The following is a 20591-nucleotide window of genomic DNA, read 5'->3' as shown; positions in this document are numbered from 1 at the left end:
TTTGGGCTCTTTCCATACTTTGACTATTGTTGATAGTGCTGCTATAAACATTGTGGTGCATATGTCCCTTCGAAACAGTATACCTATATCCCTTGGATAAATACCTAGTAGTGAAATTGCTGGGTCATAGGGTAGTTCTATTTTTAAGTTTTTGAGAAACCTCCATACTATTTTCCAGAGTGGCTGCACCAGTTTGCATTCCCACCAGCAGTACAAAAGAGATCCCTTTTGTCCACATTTGTTGTTCCCTGAGTTCTGATCGATGTGAGGTAATATCTCATTGTGGTTTTGATTTGTATTTCCCTGATGATGAGTGATGTTGAACATTTTTTCATGTGTCAGTTGGCCATCTGAATGTCTTCTTTGGAGAAGTGTCTATTCATGTATTTTGCCCATTTCTTCACTGGATTATTTGTTTTTTTGGGTGTTGAGTTTGATAAGTTCTTTATAGATTTTGGATACTGACCCTTTATCTGATATGTCATTTGCAAATATCTTCTCCAATTCTGTCAGTTGCCTTTGAGTTTTGCTGATTGTTTCCTTCGCTGTGCAGAAGCTTTTTATTTTGATGAGGTCCCAATAGCTCATTTTTGCTCTTGTTTCCCTTGCCTCCAGAGACATGTTGTGTAAGAAGTTGCTGTGGCCAAGGTCAAAGAGGTTTTTGCGTACTTTCTTCTCAAGGATTTTGATGGCTTCCTGTCCTTCATTTAGGTCTTTCATCCATTTTTAGTTTATTTTTGTGTATGGCGTAAGAAAATGGTCCAGGTTCATTTATCTGCATGTCACTGTCCAGTTTTCCCAGCACCACTTGCTGAAGAGACTGCTTTATTCTATTGAATATTCTTCCTGTTTTGTCAAAGATTAGTTGGCCATACATTTGTGGGGCATTTTTGGGTTCTCTATTCTGTTCTGTTGATCTGAGTGTCTGTTTTAGTGCCAACAAATCTTAAACATCTAAGATAAAACTTTTGTATGAGTATCTTAGAAAACTTTTTAAAAGGCACATTTTAACCAGTAGACAATCTCATTAAAAAAGAATGTCCATACCCAATAGGTAGCTAAGGGATGAAATTTTATAAATGCCATATATTTGGAGGCAACAAATTCCTTGGAACATACATTTGTATGAAAATTTTGGGTAGAACGGGTCATATATCTCAAAAAGGTTTTGGAGTGAAATATTCCTGAGTACATGTCGTAGATGTTCCATTCACCAGTCTATATACTTGAAGTTACTAAACTCAGAGCTTTAATTCCCTTATCTGTAAAATCAGATAGTAATAGCTGCTTATTGGTTTGTGGGGAGGAAGAAATATATGGCTTCTATTCTTAGTTGCCACATGCACACACACACAGACACACACAAGCACACACACACAAACTTAGTATCACTTCTTCTTGGCTTTGTAATGTCAATTGCTTATAAACTCATCAGAAAAAAACAAAAAAAAACTTCCTCATTTTTTTCTTTTTTTAAATGTTTATTTATTTATTTTTTGAGAGAGAGAGAGCACATACATGCAGGGGAGGGCCAGAGAGACAGAGGGAGAGGGAGACAGAGAATCTGAAGCAGGCTCTAGGCTGTGAGTTGTCAGCACAGAGCCCAATGCAGGGCTTGAATCCATGAACTGTGAGATCATGACCTGAGTCATGAGTTGGACACTCAACTGACTGAGCCACCCAGGTGCCCCTCTTCCTAAATTTTTTCTAATCAGTTTATGAGAAAGTCTATTATTTGGTGAATTATTCAATGAAACAGCCTAAAAAAGTATTAATAATCAAATACCTGAAATGAATCCTTCATTTGTAATTATTTTTCTTGTTCTCTGGTGTGCTACATTCATTATCTTGGAAAGTTGCTGACTTTTTCTGTGGGTTTCATATGAATTGACTCATTCTTAACATTCTTGTTTTTTTTTTTTTTCACTGAATTTAAAGGCAAACACAAAAATTCAGACAGTGGCAGTAACCTTTTATGTGTATTGCTTTTTTTATAAAGAATACAAAACAATGCTATACGTTTGCTTAAAAAAATACAAAACTCTACTTTTTCCTACTTTTTTAATGTTCTCAACAGAACCTCCACATAGTCTTATTTAACAGTTTCTAGTTGACAGTCACCATCAAAGAATTCCAGAGGTCAGTCAAACCTCTGGCATCATATGCTTGCCAGTTTCAAAGCTAATCTGAGTTTATTCATACACACACACACACACACACACACACACATACACATTAAATATATATACACACACATTAAAGATATATATTTTTATTTAATTTTTTTAATGTTTATTTATTTTGGAGAGACAGAGTGCAATCAGGGGAGGGGCAGAGAAAGAGGGAGACACAGAATCTCAAGCAGTCTTCAGGCTCTCAGCTGTCAGCACAGAGCATGATGCAGAGCTCCAACTCAAGAAGTGTAAGACCATGACTTGAGCTGAAATCAACCATTTAACTGACTGAGCCACCCAAGCGCCCCAATAAACATATGTATTTTTAAATAGCCCCATTTCCTAGGCAGTGTGCTAGGCAAAAGGATGAACAGTAAAGAATAGAGACTATCAAGAATTGTTCCTTATATTATTCGGGTTGAAGAACAGGAAAAAAAAGGAAGACTTTAATAGAATATATCCCACTTAAACCTTTGTGTTTTTGGGTATGTGTGTATGTGTGCACACACAATGACAAATACAGATTGATTATTTGATCTACTTTCCTTCCTAACTAACAGAACTTAACATTTAGTTTGGAGACAATGTGTTTAGAATAAAACTCACTAATACTACATTTCTAACCATAATTTGTAGCTAAAAATAAATGTGTGACACAATAATTCTGACAAATAGATGTCAGTAGATGATACTGGATAATGTTCCCAGTAAATATCTTTAAATATCTTATAAACAATTAAAAATCTTTCTTTAATGTTTATTTTTTGAGAGAGAGAGAGAGAGAGACAGAACGTGAGTGGATGAGGGGCAGACAGAGAGGGAGACACAAAGTCTGAAACAGGCTCCAGGCTCTGAGCTGTCAGCACAGAGCCAAATGCAGGGCTTGAACCCATGGGCTGTGAGATCATGAACTGAGCCCAAGTCAGATGCTCAACGGACTAAGCCATCCAGGTGCTCCTCCACCTGTAAGCTTATAAAAGAACATATTTAATTGATTGATATCATTTTATATATTGCCTTACTCTTTTTCTCTGCTGGGAATATGGATATATAATGGAGGTGAAGAAGTTTCTTGGGAATATGAGGTGATAAACATAAGGATGGAGCCAACATGCTAAAGAAGACACAGCAGAAATTTAGAAGATTGAATCACTGATAGCCTCATGAAGACCTTAGTTCAGTCCTAGACTGAGTATGTTTTTCACAATTCTTTTTATTTGAAAGCAAAATTATCATTCCAGTTTTATGGAAATACCTTTTTATTGCTACTATTGAAATGAATTTTTTTTCAATTGTCATTTTTACCTGGTTACTTTTCTATATATGAATGATAGTGATTTTATAGTTTCTATTTTGTATTTGGCAAGTCTTTTAAAGTAATTAATTTTGTGGATTTCTCTATTATTTTGGTTCTGCAAATAATTTTGCAGTACTATTTATACGTTAATCTGTGAAGTGATCATATATTTATAATTATGACTCATCCTACATCTTTCTGTTTATTCAGAAATCATGCAACGTTCTCATCAAAATTGTTTCTAAGTACTTCACAATATTTTTTCCTGAAGCTGTTCTAAATATTTTGTTCATAATTTTTCTAGGCTGTTATTATTAATAAATAAGAAACTTTAAACTTTGGATACTTATAAATTCATTAGTTTTATTCATTGTTTTTATTGATTGTCTTGGGTTTTATAGGTAGAAAATTATATCATTGATAAATATAATTTATACTTACTTTGATATAACATGATTAAGCACCAAATATTCATATATCTCTTTATAGTTTCCAGTGATGCAACATTTCATTTCAGCGATTCAAACACAAAAAAAAAGACTTTTTTTTCTTGCAAGTTTTTAGAAATTCAATTTGTGTTACGAGTCTGCATTCCTCCCAGATACCAAAACTTAACTCAAATCACCTCAGAAAGTGATAGAGATGTCCTTCATTCTTAGATTCCAGAGAATTATGTGAATTCTGTCACCATTCTCACAAGCATGTTCCACTTCTCAGGGACCTCATATTTATTCCTCCCCAGAATAAGAAACCTCTATGTACACCTGAGTGAGAGAACCTCTGACTCGTTACAATTCTTTATAATTTATTGCCTATGCCTTATAAACTACTGAAGACTTCAGTTTTTGAAAGACAGATTCAATCACTGACTTTTCTATCCACCCATTTCCCACTACACAATCCTTTCTCAAAAACATTAAATAAGAAAAAATATGCCCTCTCACTCATTACATATATATTTTTGCATTAACGTACAATTTTCAATTTTATCTATCTGTGTGTGTGCATATATTAGGTGCACTTTTAAAACATATTATAGAGCAATTATAATTATCACCATTGTCATGATCACTATTATCTATTAAGCACTTACTTTGCTCTAGATTGTTAAGTACTATGCAATTATGAAATATGAAATTATTAATAATGATGAAATTTCAAATATTTAAGTTAATTTGATAATTTAAGTTAATATGTAAGAATTAATTAATATTCTATTACCTTTATGACCACTACTTCTTTATTCACATTTTCTGTTGTTTTATCTTTTATTTTTTTATGCATTGTCATTGGTTTGCTTTTTTACAACGAGATGAAACTGAGAGGTATACCACTTGCTTTTAATTCATTCTCTATGTATTAAAAAACCTTGTGTTTAACTATATTTCTCTAATTAGTGTTCTAATTTCTCTCTACATAGGAAGAAATTTAAAAGAATTTGACTTTAGTTACCTTAATCACTAGATCAGTCCATTAGTTTTTGGTAATTTAAGTCCTTTGGCTCCCCATTATAGTGTTTTTACTATATATTTGTTTTTTTGGCAATTAAATTAAATCTTATATCTCCATGTAAAACAATTCTTTAGATTTTTCTTGATTTATGCCATTTCATTATTTAGTAAACATATCATTTTGTGGCCATACTCTTTCATTCTTGACTTCAAATAATGTTTTATTTTCAAAAAAATAAATTTTCATAACATTTTCCATACTATAATTATTTTTAAGTTTTGCATTATAAACTTTGAAAATATGTCTGACAATACCTACTGTCTTTGAGTAATTACCATTAGAAGTGGGATATCTTTTGTATTTACTACTTCTTTCACAGTTTTTATTACTTCATTTTTTTCCTCTACAGTAGGAGCAAAATGTTTAATCTTACATTCTATGTTAGGATTTTCTTACCTTTAGCATGGACATATTACTTATGAAATTTGAGTTTTCTTACAGGCTTTTACTATTTCCCTGAATTTTCTTTAGATTTCTTTACAATCTCTGAAGGGAATTATCTCTTAATTATCATCATCTGAGTGTCAGGTAGACTTCTTATTCTGATATTTCTCCTTATGGGTGTCAGTTCTAATTTTCAAGGAAGTCGTCCTGTCTTTTCGCATTATTTGTATTATCTATAAGGGCACCGAGATCATCTGCCATGGCTTCAACCATTTCATTGCTGTCACAGAGACCATCTCCCTGATGGGGGGTGGGGGTGGGGAGTCTCCTCAGCCAGGTGCAAAAGCTGACTCTCAATGAGGACACCAGCAAGCTATTCAATGAGGAATGGCTGATGGAGAAAACCAAGAACACATCTGAAGTAACGCCCTGAGCCACAGAGTCTGTTCGTGATTTCACGTGCCAGTGGCTACCTGAACCCGTACAATGCCAGAGACCTATGCACCTGGGCCAGCTCCACTGCATAGCCTGCTGACCCAGGGCCCGGGCTTCCCTGTCTGCACCGCCAAGAGCAAGGGCCCTGTCACCACTGGCCAAGGAGGCGGTGGGTGAGGGCCAGTGAACAAGTTCTTCCCCAGCCCGCACCCAGCACCTGCACTGCTGCCAGAGTGCCTTCCACTCTCACTCCCCGCTCTTTTGTGTGCTCAAAAAGAGCTACTTTGGAGGGCCTGCTTTGCGTGTTCTGAAGCCTTGACACCTGCTGTGTGGTGGCAGGTGGCAAAGGTGACCTGGTCACCATATTGCCCTTCACCAAGGACCAAGTGGTGGTCTGCACCATGGCCACACGCCTGAGTCAAAGCTGTGGCCTTGGGCTTCTACTCTTTGAGGAGCTAGTGGGCGGCGGCAGTCACAGGTGCCGGCAATGGAATGGACAGGGGGAGAAAGACACAGGCTACCCTCCCCTCCGCCCACACTGGCTCCACCACCTACCCGTACCAGCCAAGCAGCCAGGACGCTCGGGCAGGTGGGAGCTCGCCGAGGACGCGCTTTTTGCGCAGGTGCAGCCGCTTGCGCAGACTCAGGCCACGCCCCCAGCCTGCAGCGCAGGCCAGCTGGAGACTCCAGGCATGGTTCTCGCCCTGCAGGCTGTCCTGCTCCCACAGACCCCGCGCCCAGTGGGCGGCTGACCAGGACGCTCCCCCTCAGTGTGGGCCTGGGCAACACCAGCCTGGGCAGCAGTGGAAGCGTGTACAGGGATGACCTGCGAGGAGGCCCGAGACTCGGCGGCCCGCTGGCCCCAGCCTAGGTGCTGGTACAGCGCTGTGTATCCATGATGTGCCACTGTTGGAGGCCGTGGAGTGCACCAAGATGGCCCAGGGCAGTCGGTTCTCATTTTCCTGGAGGCCTGCATTGTCGCCTCCTGCCTGGAGGGCCTCATCTGCGGTTGGGCCCGGACAAGACTGTCACAGGAGAGGAGGCCCAGACAGGAAAAGGAAGCTGGTCCACATCACCCAGCAAGTCGGTGGTAGAGGGCATCTCCTCCCAAACCAGGTAACTCCCCAGGCGGCACATGTGAAGCCATGAATATTGGGTCCTCCCACCTCATGCTTCAGCCTCCTAAGCCTGATCCTACCCCTTGGCCTCACTGATGAGTTTATTACCAAGGCTGACCACAACCCATAAACTGCCAGGGCACTCCCCGTCCCTGCTCACAAATACGGGGAGTAGACAGAGGATCCCCAGATTGACCCAGACAGACCCTGGGAGTATGCAGTGGCAATGTGGTCTCAGCTTGTCCTTATTCACTTCCAAGAGCAATGACCCCTTTTCCCCCTGCATCAGTGTTGCTTTGTACCCTGTCCCCAGCATATGACGTGTCTGTCCTGGGGGAGAATAGTCCCAAAAGCCCAGATCTCTGCGTGTGCACCTCTCTGTCCACTGGGCAGAGCAAGGTGTGGTCTACCGGTTGCTACTCGTGTGTGTGCTCTTCAAACAGTATTAAATTATGGAAGCCCCCATGGGCCCTCACTTGTCCCCCCCCCCCCATCTCTTATTTATACCAAAATTCTCTGGTTTTGAAGTTGTATTCTTGATATGAATTTCCTCTGGCTCTTCAGGATGACGTGTCCTTTCCTCATGCTTCAGTTTCTCCCACATGCTTGTGATTTTAGGCACTTTCCAAGAGATTAAACAATTCATATAGCTTTAGAAAAACTCATAGAAGAGTTTAGTTGTTGGCAATATCCACTTTGCAGCTAAAAAAACGTTTGATGGGAACAGGTTATGTGTATATTTATTTAGGAGGCATTCACCATAGACTAGTCCCATAGGACAGATATCCTAACACCTTTCTTCCATTCTCTGTACCAATGGATTATATGGAAAGAAAAGAAAGAGGAAAAAAGAAAACAAATTATGGTATTACAGAACTCTTCTTATAACTCCTTTCTCTCTTATCTATAAATATTACTTATGGAAGACAAATAATTATGTTCATCCTGAACCTTGCACTTATCCATAATCCTGGCACGGGACAGTTTGCTAATCCATCATAATATCTAACTCTCACTGCTATCCATATATAAACCCTGTATCAATTTCCCCATTAATAACTACAGTCCTCCACCCCTAACCCTGTGAAGTGTTCTCACCTCTGCTTTTACCCTTTTGCAATTTGTTCTCTATGTCAAGGGCAGAACATATTTACCTAAGATGTATATCCATGTATGTCGTTTGTTTGTTGAATATCCTTTTAAATTGGCCCACCTAGTAGCCTAGTAAACTAATAAAAATGGCACAGGAAATGATAAGTGACAAGGTATTCTCATTTTTTTCTTAAGCCAAGTATCTGATATGTGCCTATTACATATAGTTTGCTTATCTATTAGGTATGTACACTATTTACACTATGGTGATAGTGCCAAGAAGGGGATAAACTCAGAGTATTAAATTCTGTGATCTTCATTAATCCTTCCATTACAATACCCCAGAATATATAATCTATGTAAATACAGAGTCATTGCTTTGCTCATGCAGCTTCTAAACAAATCTTAACAATCCTCTCATTCAAGTCAGATTGCTAACCTGAGATAACTCACACCATGGGATTGTTAAATCTTACAAAAATTGGAACTCTTAGCTAATACCAAAGTTTGCTAATAATTTCAAAATTTCAAAAGTAACAGTAAATGTGAAACATAGGTGAAGAAGTATGGAGAAGTGCAGGACTCCCCACAGTGCTTCAGATTGTTTCTTGCTGTATTGTGATGTTTTCTGATTTGGTTTTAACATCTGTGATACCTAAGTGATGCACACAGGTCATCATTTACACAAACATGAGCTATTTAGTTCATGAATATCTACAAGTTATACCCTGGTAATTATGTGGTTTATATTACATGTTTATTCTCCATAAGCAGTTCTGAACAGGCTAGGCACATCTTGGAAAAGCATTTCAAATTTAAGGATTCTCCCATTACCAAGTACCACACATGTGTCTACCAGAAGGGCTGTAATTAGCATGTTTGGCAAAGGGATCAGACCTAGTCATCTTCTTTTTTTTTTCTGCAGCATCCCTGCAGGTAGAAACAGTGTACTTTTGTTTTCAACATTTTATTTTCCACACAACAATCTCCTAATATGTAGAAATTCCATAGCATCCATGGTTAATTATAAGTGATTGTTTACCTGTCCATCCCACTCCCATTCAATTATGATATACATGAAATTCTGTAGCATATCATTTTGTACAGGTGCTTTATAAATATGTAATTGAATGACCATTAGGAGTCTCAGCTGGATGTCTAGCTAGAGTCTCAGAGGGTGAATATAGACCATGGCATTTCTGACTTTTATAAAGCTATCTGCTCTTATTTCAAGACTACTTTGGGACTTATTTGACAAAAAATAAAAAGCGATAGTAAAAATTACTATGTTTTTAAATTTTTTAACAAGACAGAGACAGACTGAGCGGGGGAAGAGCAGAGAGAGAGAGAGAGAGAGAGAGAGAGAGAGAAAGAGAGAGAAAGACATAGAATTCAAAGCAGGCTCCAGGCTCTGTACTGTTAGCAACAGAGCCCAATGTGGGGCTCAAACCCACGAACCATGATAATAATAAAATTATTAATTGCAGGTATTATTTAACTGTCAATTATATTAATATGTTTTAAAAGGGGACCTCTTAGTTTTAGAGAGGGCAACTATTTTTATTATTTTTTTTATTTTTTTATTTTTTTATTTTTTTTTCAACGTTTATTTATTTTTGGGACAGAGAGAGACAGAGCATGAATGGGGGAGGGGCAGAGAGAGAGGGAGACACAGAATCAGAAACAGGCTCCAGGCTCTGAGCCATCAGCCCAGAGCCCGACGCGGGGCTCGAACTCACGGACCGCGAGATCGTGACCTGGCTGAAGTCGGACGCTTAACCGACTGCGCCACCCAGGCGCCCCGAGGGCAACTATTTTTAAATTTGTGTATTTATGGGAGGAAAATATACATACATTTAATATCAGATTACACTTTCTTTGGCATTATACTGGCTACCCTCTGTTCTAAGGTTTGGGTTCCCAATTTATCATGTGTGTGAATTGGGCAGGGATACTTCTCTAATAGTAAAGTCTATGTAGATCTTGTCCTTTTCCATCTTTTCTGTCTTTGATCAAAGTGAAAACTCATGATATGTGAATTCAGATATTTTGACTTAGAGAACTTAATTGCCTTAGGAAACCCCATGTTCGAATCAAAATTACAATGAGATATCACCTCATACCCATTAGAATGGCTAAAATCAGCAACACAAGTATTGTTGAAGCTGTGGAGAAAAGGAACACTTTTGCACGTAGGTGGGAATGCAAACTGGTGTGGCCACTCTGGAAAACAGTATGGAGGTTCTTCAAAAAATTATAAATAGAGCTACTGTAAAACAAGTAAGTGCACTAGTGGGTATTTATTCCCCAAATACAAAAACATTAATTCAAAGTAATACCTGCACACATATGTTTATTGCAGCATTATTTACAATGGTAAGCTTTGGAAGCAGCCCAAGTGTCCATGAACAAATGAATGGATAAAGAATATGTGGTGTGTATATATATGCGATAGACATTTATATGATCTATCTACAATGGAAGAGAGTATAATGCTAATCAAAATAAATCAGAGAAAGACAAATATCATATGACCTCACTCGTGTGGAATTTGAGAAACAAAGCTAATCAGCAAGGGGAAAAAGACAAACCAAAAAACAGACTCTTTAAAACATTTTTCTTAATATTTATTTATTTTTGAAAGAGCATGAGCAGGGGAGGGGCAGAGAGAAAGGGAGACACAGAATCCAAAGCAGGCTCCAGGCTCTAGGCTCTGAGCTGTCAGTACAGAGCCTGACTTGTGGCTCAAACTCACTAACTGTGAGATCATGACCTCAGCTGAAGTCGGAGGCTCAACTGACTGAGCCACCCAGGCACCCCAAACAGACTCTTAACTGTAGAACAAACTGATGGTTACTGGGAGGAGGTAAGTGGTGGGAGGAGGGAGATAGGGAATGGGATTAAAGAGTAAACTTGTGATAAAAAAAAATTTAAAAGAATGAAATTTAAATTTCTCATGGTCAAATTTTACATTTTTGATGGTTGAAAAAAGTAACTTTTGAAAAAAATCCATGTCATATCAAAAGCTGCATGACTATTATGTAAAAATTTTGCTAAGCAACATTCTTTAGTAAATTAAATATATGTAGCCAGAAAAAAAAAAAAAGAAACCTTATGCTCTAGTGAAACATTACTATGAAAAAAGAAACTTCCATTGATTTTGACAACTTCTTTGTTAATATAAAATCACTTAAAATGTCTTTTTTTAAAACCTTCAAATTACTATGATTTATTGCCATATTTTGAATAATTCATTTGAAAAGAACTTGAGATGTTTGGGGGAAATAGAATATTCTGTGTTGTTTATTAATTATTTTATCCCACTTTATATATTAACTTTGTAAACTATTTTTTTTTTTCATTTTTACATCTTGGTTGAAAACTTTTCATTAAATTAATTTGGATAGATACCATATATGTATACATATATACATGTGTACATATATGTATAGATACCGTCATATCTATTGAGTATTAACTTGTAGGTGTGTCACAGTGAAATTGTTTCCAATATGACTGAACTTAGAAAGAAAACTTTTTTTTTTGAAGTTTAGCTGACACAAATGTTACATTAGTTTCAGGTGTACATCATAGTGATTCTGCAACTCCATATGTTATGCTATGCTCACCCCTAGTGTAGCTACCATCTGTCACTGTACAAATCTATTCTAACCATTGACTATTTTCCGTGCTGTACTTTTCATCCCCATGACTTATTCATTCCATAACTAGAAGTCTTTACCTCCCACACTCTTTTCATCTGTTTCACCCATCCCTTTGCCCACCTCTCCTCTGGCAACCATCAGTTTATTCTCCATATTTATTGGCCTGTTTCTGCTGTGTTTGTTCATTTTTTTGTTTTCCAGATTTCACATATAAGTGAAGTCATATGGTATTTGTCTTTCTCTTTTTTCATTTAGCATGATAAGCACTGGGTCCATCCATGTTGTCACAAAGGCAAGATCTTATTTTTTTTTTTATGGTCAAGTAATATTCCTGTGTGTGTATGAGTGTGTGTGTGTGTGTGTGTATCACGTCTTCTTTAACTATTATTCTTTTATTTAAGAAAGTTAAGCACTTGGTTTTAATAAGATACTATGCCAGATCTCCTAATATATATTTTTTAATTTATCTTCCTTATTCTAAACTTTTGTTGTTGTTGTTAAGCAATAGCAGTGCATTAGGAAGACTTTAATGACCCATTCACATGGACACACATTGAGGCAGGACACTTTAAAAAAATTATTTTGACATAGGAAATGTCCTCAGTACGGTTAATTCAAGATTACTGTATATCAAATATTATAATAAAAATCGCTTGTAAATAAAGAAAATGCCCACATTTTCCAGTCAACCTTTAGATATTTAATTGAATGAGATAAATATCTATTTAAAATACTTAATTTATTAATTTTATATGTCAAAGTATATATTTCATAACACCTACGTAAAGTTTATTCTCATCACATTATTTAACATAGGATGAATTGTATATCTAATTATTAAACATCATATTTTCTATATTCATTTATTACAAAAATAATAAAAAAATCAAATGCTGTTTTAGAATCTCTGTTATCAGCTCTTGATTCATTTAGTGCAATATTCCAGAGAATACCATTTTTACTTCCTTTTAAGATATTGTTTTTTTTTTTTTCAACGTTTATTTATTTTTGGGACAGAGAGAGACAGAGCATGAACGGGGGAGGGGCAGAGAGAGAGGGAGACACAGATTCGGAAACAGGCTCCAGGCTCTGAGCCATCAGCCCAGAGCCTGACGCGGGGCTCGAACTCACGGACCGCGAGATCGTGACCTGGCTGAAGTCGGACGCTTAACCGACTGCGCCACCCAGGCGCCCCATCTTTTAAGATATTTAATACAGATTATTTTTTCTCCTGTGAATGTTTTTTTAATCAATGTAGTACTTATGTATTTGAAGTATCTATTCACACATCATTATGACAACTGTTTTTGTTTGTTTTTGTTTCATTTACTATATCTTGTAATTGTGTATTCATGATTACCATATTTTAGTAGAGGATGTGACTTGTTTCAAGTGACTTAAAATGCTTGTTTTCAATCACATCAAATACTTGGAATTGTTAGGTTGTATACTTGAGATTAAATGTCACATCTGTATCGTTTGTTTCCCCATGCTTTTATTTAACACCTTTTTAAAAACAAATATCTTTTTCTTTTTTGCAGTTGTGTGAAATTTATTTTCCTTAAAGTACTTCATCTTCTAAATAACCTAACATTAAAAATGTAATCGTCCAAGTTAAGTAATGTAGGTGACATTATTTTTCACCATCCCCCAGTTTTCCTTTTTTAAAAATTTACTATCGGAGTATAATTGACATACAATGTTGTATCTGTTTTAGGTGTACAACATAGTGATTTTACAATTCTGTACATTACTCAGTGCTCACCATGGTGAGTGTACTCACCATTCGTCATGTAACATTATTGCAATATTGTTGACTATGTTCTCTGTACTGTACTTTTCATCTCCGTGACTTATTTATTTTATAACTCAAAATTTGTACCTCTTAATCCCCTTCACCCATTTCACCAATCTCCTACCCACCTGTACTCTGTAACCACCCGTTCTCTGTATGTAAGAGTGTTCTTGTTTGTTTTGTTTGCCTTTTTTTTAGATTCCACATATAAGTGGAATTATATGATATTTGTATTTCTCTGTCTTATTTTATTTAGTATAATACATAGAGGTTTCTATGTCCATCCATGTTGTGGAAAATTTTGTTCTTTTTTTATGGCAGAATAATTACATTTTGTGTGTGTGTGGGTGTGTGTGTGTGTGTGTGTGTGTGTGTGTGTTTATGCATACACACACCACATCTTCTTTAGTCATTCATCTATTGATGGACATGGGTTGCTTTCATATCTTGGCTACTGTAAGTAATGCTGCCATAAACGTAGGGGTATATATATCTCTTCAAATTAGTGTTTTCATTGTCTTTAGGTAAATGCCCTGTAGTGGAATTACTGTATCATATAGCATTTTTATTTTTAGTATTTTTAGGAACCTCCGTTATGTTTCCCACAGTGGTTACATAGTTTACAAAAAATACCTTCTTTAAATGTGCAAACTAACACTGATTAAAAATATTTCTGGTTATTTTATTTTCCCTGAACAATATTTAGGGTTCAAAATAAAGCATTCTATTTTAATCCTTTTAAGACTCTCATTTATTTTCATATTTTAACATCCTTCAAACTGAGATGTTTCTTATATTCAATGGCATGTCAGTTTAATTGCAATCAGTTTTTTCTTTTCTCAGTAGTATATAGAATAATGTGCCTCTTATAATGAATGTCATTTTACATTTGATGAACTAGAGTAATTGAGTACTTTGCAAGAACCGATATATATAATGAATTCCTCCTTTCTGGGGAATAATGATATATACCCAAGTCCATACATCTAGTAACAAAGCTCTCATGGTGGAGGATAATTACACTGTACTTAATAATGTCTATAATAGAAGCATCAAGGAAATTCTGCTGGAGTCTAGTGAGGGGCTGGAGAGAGAGTATCTCACTGTAGAGAGAGAGAAAAGACTTTAAAGAGATGATTCTAAGATGAAGTTTGTAAGATTATGTTTTATTAGGTAGAGAATATACAGAATGAAATTTGAAGAGGAAAGCCTGGAAATAGGCATGGAGACCAAAAGGAGAATGGTATTATCTAGATGTGCAATTATTTTGACTGGATTACAGGCCAAGGAAAAATATTGTGAGAATAATCTGAAAAATTATACAGGAGTACTTTAATGAAGGTCTGTGGCCTTTAAAAAGATATTTTATGTATATATATATGTGTATATATATATGTATATATATATGTGTATATATATATGTGTATATATATATATATATATTTTTGGTAAAGGGGTACAATGGAACAGCTATACTATCTGCTGTATGACTTAGATAAGTATGAGGACAATGTGCAGATCAAGAAGAGACTGGAGGCAGAAATGTATAGCAAGTTAATGAGATAAGCCCTTAAAAGAGAAGCAGTGTAGCAAAAGAATGGCTGTATTGAGAGATACTTGAAGAATATATCCAGAATATTTGATAGTAGATTAGATGAAGAGATATAGAAGGGAAAGTTGAATGGGAATGTTTAGGATTTGGAAGATACTAAATGAGATAATAGGTAAAGGAGTAGTTTTAGTGAGAATGTGTGTGTGTTGTGCTAGGTGTAGAGATATTCAGTAGACAGAAATAGTGTGAAGTCAAAGATCCTAACTTCCAGTTGGTATCATTACAATAATCATTGAAACTATAGAATACTGTATGGCATAAATAATACCACGTAACTCTTATTTAAGCTTAAATTGTTGCTTAAGTTAGTTGTTTCTGGGCTATTTCTGCTTCTGGGGAGAATTATAACAGGATTATTTTCACAGTTGCTTGAATGGTGGTGGTTGGTGTGGGTAGAAAAGAGTAGGTAAAATTTTAGTTTTTTACCATACTTCACCAAGAGGAGGTCCACTTGTGTTTATTTGTCTGTATTTCTTGGTATGATTTCATTAGAAAAGGTTAAAAGGGAATTGGAGAAAGTACATAGATTTCTCTTCGCTCCCCCCCCCCCCCTGCCCAGACTCCACCACATGCATGGCCTTTATTATTATCAGTATCTCCTACCAGAGTTCTTTATTTGTTACAGTTGATGAACCTAAGTTGATTCATTTTATCACCTGAAGTTCAGAGTTCACTCTTTGGATATATTACATGGATTTGGAAAAATGTATAATGACATGAATCCACCATTATAATACCATAAATGAAAGTTTCACTGCCCTAAAAATGTTCTGCCAACTGAGTCCCCTCACCCCTCACCCTTGGTAACCACTGATATTTTTACTGTCTGCATAGTTTTACCCTTTTCCAGGATGTCATGTAATTGAAATCATACAGTGTGTATGTGATAACGTTGAGTCTTTCTATCCATGAGCATTGAGAATCTCTCCTTTTTTTTAAGTTCTTCTTTGATTTCCCTTATCACAGTTTTGTAGTTTTCCTCATACAAATCTTAAACATACTTTTTAAGGTTTATATTGAAGTATTTCATTTTGGGAAATGCTAATGTAAATGGTATTGTGTTTTTAATTTTAAATCCCACTTATTCATTATTGATATATAGGAACATGATTGACTTTTATGGATTTACCTTGTCCTGTAATATTCCTGTAGTCACTCATTAGTTTCTAAAGTTTTTTCTCTGCTCTTTTAGATCTTCTTCATAGATAATCATGTTATCTAAGAACAAGGACAGTTTTATTTCTTCCTTCTCAATATCTTTTATTTCATTTTCTTGTCTTATTGCATTACCTAGGATTATCAGTACAATGTTGAAAAGCAGTGGTGAGAAGGAACATACTTGCCTAGTTTATCTTATTTGTAGGAAGGCTTCAAGTTTTTTTTAAATTTTTTTTTTTACATTTATTCATTTTTGAGTGACAGAGACAGAGCACAAGCAGGGGAGGGGCAGAGAGAGAGGGAGACACAGAATCTGAAGCAGGCTCCAGGCTCCCACTATCAGCATAGAGCCCAACGTGGGGCTCGAACTCACAAACTGTGAGATCATGACCTGAGCTGAAGTCGGATGCACAACTGACGGAGCCACCCAGGTGCCCCTCAAGTTTTTTATCATTAGTATATTATCTGTGGATTTTAAAAATAGATATCCTTTATCAAATTGAGGAAGTTCCTTTCTATTCCTTACTGAGAATTTTTATCACAAATGGTGTTAGATTTTTGTAATAATTTTTCTACATCTATTGATGTAATTGTGAGGGTTTTTTTGCCTTTTTATGTGATGGTTATGTAATTATTTTTCAAATTATGAACCAGCCTTACATACCTGGGATAAATCCTACTTGGTTGTGGTATATAATTCCTTGTACACAGTGTTGGATATGACTTGCTAATATTTTATTAATGATTTTTTAGAGGTATTGTGTCTGCAGTTTTCTTTATTTGCAATGTTACTGTCTCATCTTTGTTTTAAGGTTAATTCTGGTCTCGTAAAATGAGTTAGGATGTATTTCTTTAGCTTGTGTCTTCTGAGAGAAAGAAAGAATTGGTAAAAGTTCTTCCTTTAATTGGTGGAATTCACTTGTGAACCCATCTGAGTCTGGAGCTTTCTGTTTTGGAAGGTTATTAATTATCTATTCAATTTATTTATTTGGTGTTGGTCTATTCAGATTTCTTTTTTAAATGAAAGATAGTGCTAATCTATGATGTAACTCCAACTCTTTAGCTATTTGAGAGACTTTTAACTAAATAGACTTGTTCTAGTGCTTGCCAGGTTATTGAGTGTTAATATTGGCTGCAGTATTACTGAGTTACAGATATTTTCCTGCATAATTTGTAGGAGAGCAACATAGGAGGTACTCAGTGGTAGGACCAAGAGATGGCCAAGAGTATTAATTAGCAGCCACTCAGAGTCACCTGTTAAAAACTTTTATTTGTATTCAGGGGTTTGAAAAAGATGAATTGTCTGAGTCTAGAGGATTTCAATGTGAATTCTTGGGTGACATGTAAAACAGAGAGTTCCATTTTGGTAGGGTAGTAGAACCACAATTAATTTTGTGATCCCAATTGCTCCATCCAAATTTATCATAAAATATGTGTAGAAATTTTTAATTTAATTTTAATATTATGGTATAGATGAAAATCTAAAATTTAAAAAAAAAGGAAAAAAAAAAACACTCACGAAGAGGAAAAGCATATTCATTTCTTTATAACATTTTTCAAACAAGTGATCCAGGGCCTTAAAATTACTTCTGTCTTTTGCAATTCAAGATTATTTTCTTCTTTCTGAAACTCTTCCTTATACACTGTTTTCTATGCCCTGTGCCTACAACCTATCCTGTTAGAACCTGATTAAGGGAAGACAGATGGTCAAATAACTTTTGAAGCTCAGTAGTTTCTTTATATAGCTTCAGTCAAAAACATTGACCCGAATACTGTCTTCCTTTTTAACTGAGATGTTAAAAGCTATTTCAGGGATTCTTTTTTTATTTAATTATGCTTATACTTAATTAAATCTACATAATTCTGCTGATTTCCATCATTATAAAGTATTGTTATAGGCATGCAGAGAATAAATAGACTTGATTCTATCAGGAAAAAATGAGCAAATGCTGAGAGTTGCTGATTCTTTAAATTATTTTATAACTTGTGTTTAGTAAAGAAATCAGCTCCAAAAAATACTTATATCCTTGCTTTTCCTCAGGACCATGCTCGAGTAATGATAAATTGGCTAATCCCCAGAGCCTACCCTAGGTTATGTGGTAATTTTCTCCTGTCTCTATTTTCTTTTTTTTTCTTGGTCTGCAGTCCTACACACCCCAAATTCTAAAGCTTCCTCCTGATTTTCCAGAAATTCTACTGTGATATATGTTGTTCCCTATCCTGAACTCAAACTAATATTATTTCTCAGCTGGTGTCTTGTGATCTAGATTCATTCATCCTTACCCTACCTCAGCTATCAACAATTCAATATAACTCATGTGAGACTCATCTGTCCCTGTGTACTCTAACCTCATAGAAATAGTCCTCTAATTGGATATTTTGGGCTGCTGGGGTACATAAACATATTTTCAGAGGTTAATGAATTTTGTATAAGAATTTATAAAAAATTGTATTCCAATGATCATCAATAATAAGCATATTTATATGCTTGTTAATATTGGGATAAATACTGAGTTATTCAGTATCTTCATGAATTACTGAGCTGCTGATTACCATCATTTTTACAGCTTGCATAGGACATGTGCAAGTGCAGTTATTTCAGTAGCAAGACGGTTAGCAAGACCTGTTTATTCGGATTCCTCTCAGCATCTGTCTGTCTTTGAGGATAAGAGTGCTTTTTTTCCTTTGCATGTGGGAGGGCACCTCTCACATGAAGGTCCTATGACCTGCTTCAGGGAAGAAAAAGGGGTTCAAAGAGTCTTTCTATACCGGATGTTTCTCAGATTCCTTCAACATAAGATGTTCAATATGCCAAAGCATCGCATTTTGTGAGTAATGTATTCTGAACCCTGATATATTAAATTCAAAGAAATCAACTCTGTCATCACCAGTACTGCTCATTGCTAGCCAAAGAAATGTGTCAATCACATTTCTTTATTACTAACTTGTGAAAATTCATTGGCAATAAGTATTTTGGTCAATATAAAATAAATGTTATGTTCCTTATTCTATCAATATGGGTTAGATATATATATTTAACATAAATTTTTTTAAAGCCATAAAGCTAAATCTATGTTCAGGTGAGTGAGGCAGTGTTTAAAGATATCTTACTAACATTAGCCTTTGAGAGTTGCTCACAAGAAGAGTTTTGGCTAGATGCAAATTGGAATTATCCTGAATTAGCAAATATATTTTCAAGTTATTAACAGTATACTTATGTTAATAGCCATTTTCTGACTTAATTTTACTAAAGCCAAAATAAAGAATCAGAATAAATCTAGGCCTGAACTTGGTGCTACTGCTTTTATTTTTAAACTTCATATTAGAAGTCAGTGAATTGGTTTCAGGAAAAAAAAAATCACATTAAATAATGGATGTTATTGAATTTCATTGTTTTTTAGAATCATTTGTATTTATAATTTGTTTTATTATTTAAAAAAGTTATACTCACAAGTGCTTGTATCTACTGTTAGATTTATACATTTTAAATAGTATCAAAACAAATGTAACACGCATTGACACAGAGTCCAGTAAAATCATTGCGTTGCATTTCATTTGGATATCACTTAAGTTTGAAGGACAGTGCCTCATAGCTTGCAGATAACTGGCATGCTAGTCTCTGAGTTAGCTAAATGTCTCAGTTAGTAGAATTGAGGGTTTTTTTAACCCTTTTACTGATGTTAGCATTTAAATACAGAACAGTACATTTACAGACCGAATTTATAAACAGTGGCTAGTCACCTAAGAAATGCCTTTTGCAAACAAGCATGCAAAAAATATTAATCATTACTTTTGAGTCATAATATCTTGTCTGTTATCTTTTTTCTTACAAATTATGCCAGTCCCAATCCTCTATCCTCTCAAAAATATTACATTTTAATTTATTTAAAGACAAGTAATTTTAAAGATAAATTCTTCAAAATAGCTTGATTATTTTTATTCGTGCTGATTGTTTTGCCTTCTCTGCTGTCTCTCACATCAATGATGAATTCTCTTTATAATATTACATATTTGGAGGAATGGGAACTATCAGAATTAATGTTATTAATAAACAGTTTGAATTTTTGTCTTTCAGATGATCTTAGGTATTAATCATATATATCTTAAAAAGGAATTATTTTGTTATGGAATATTATAAATGTATAGATTTTACAACTACTGGCATTCGCAATGAAGTGTCTCATCTTTCTGTGGACATCTGCTTTTACTTACACAGGAATGTGTGTGTATATTTAAAATAACATTTTAATGTAAATATTAATACAATGTAATACAAACATTTTAATGTAAATAAATATACTTTAATATATTTAAATGTTGATTGTCATCATGGATTGTTGGCATATCAA

General features: G+C 35.4%; 1 pseudogene; it reads left to right on the top strand.

The window, feature by feature from the left end:
* Positions 1–6700: 6700 nt before the first annotated feature.
* LOC123610322 overlaps positions 6701–20591 on the top strand; it is a 110138-nt pseudogene continuing 96247 nt past the window's right edge.

Source organism: Leopardus geoffroyi, chromosome C2 (assembly GCF_018350155.1).
Source record: "Leopardus geoffroyi isolate Oge1 chromosome C2, O.geoffroyi_Oge1_pat1.0, whole genome shotgun sequence".
Lineage (NCBI taxonomy): Eukaryota > Metazoa > Chordata > Mammalia > Carnivora > Felidae > Leopardus > Leopardus geoffroyi.
Note: the sequence above shows the minus strand (reverse complement) of the source record. Positions and strands in the feature narration are given on the sequence as shown.